The sequence below is a fragment of the Onychostoma macrolepis genome, chromosome 05 (assembly GCF_012432095.1).
Source record: "Onychostoma macrolepis isolate SWU-2019 chromosome 05, ASM1243209v1, whole genome shotgun sequence".
NCBI classification, from domain to species: domain Eukaryota; kingdom Metazoa; phylum Chordata; class Actinopteri; order Cypriniformes; family Cyprinidae; genus Onychostoma; species Onychostoma macrolepis.
The window spans coordinates 17,822,501-17,822,897 of NC_081159.1; the positions used below are offsets into that span (position 1 = coordinate 17,822,501).

The following is a 397-nucleotide window of genomic DNA, read 5'->3' on the forward strand; positions in this document are numbered from 1 at the left end:
GTGAAACAAGCTTACCAGGTGAACCATATGTGAGCTTTATGAGAGTATCACCAGTGTGGTACACATCCTTCTCGAAGATTATTCCGTTCTGTTTGATGTATTTTTTCTCAACCCTTGAGCAATAGTAGAGACCAAGGTCTGCACCAGTGATGTTCTCAATCACCAAGTCATAGGATTTTGAAGCACTGTTCCAGAACACAGAGAATCTCGGAATGGGTTGTAATAGGCTATTGTATGCAGAGATGATCAGAGGTGGTTGGATTTGTAAAGAGCAGATCTTAACCCAACGAATCTCCTGTCCAGTGACAATCTCACAGTTACAGAGAAGAGTTGCATTATCTCCAGGCCTGACCACCACCTCCATCAGCGTTCCAGAGACTTTCCAGTAAATGCAACT

General features: G+C 43.3%; 1 long non-coding RNA gene across 1 annotated transcript in view; it reads right to left on the minus strand.

Annotated features, from left to right (window-relative positions):
• Positions 1 to 397, minus strand: part of LOC131541744 (uncharacterized) — a 3,051-nt gene extending 2,654 nt beyond the window's left edge. Inside the window, exon 1 of the long non-coding RNA XR_009271574.1 lies at positions 16 to 397. This is a non-coding gene — a long non-coding RNA (uncharacterized LOC131541744). The remainder of the gene's footprint in view (positions 1 to 15) is intronic.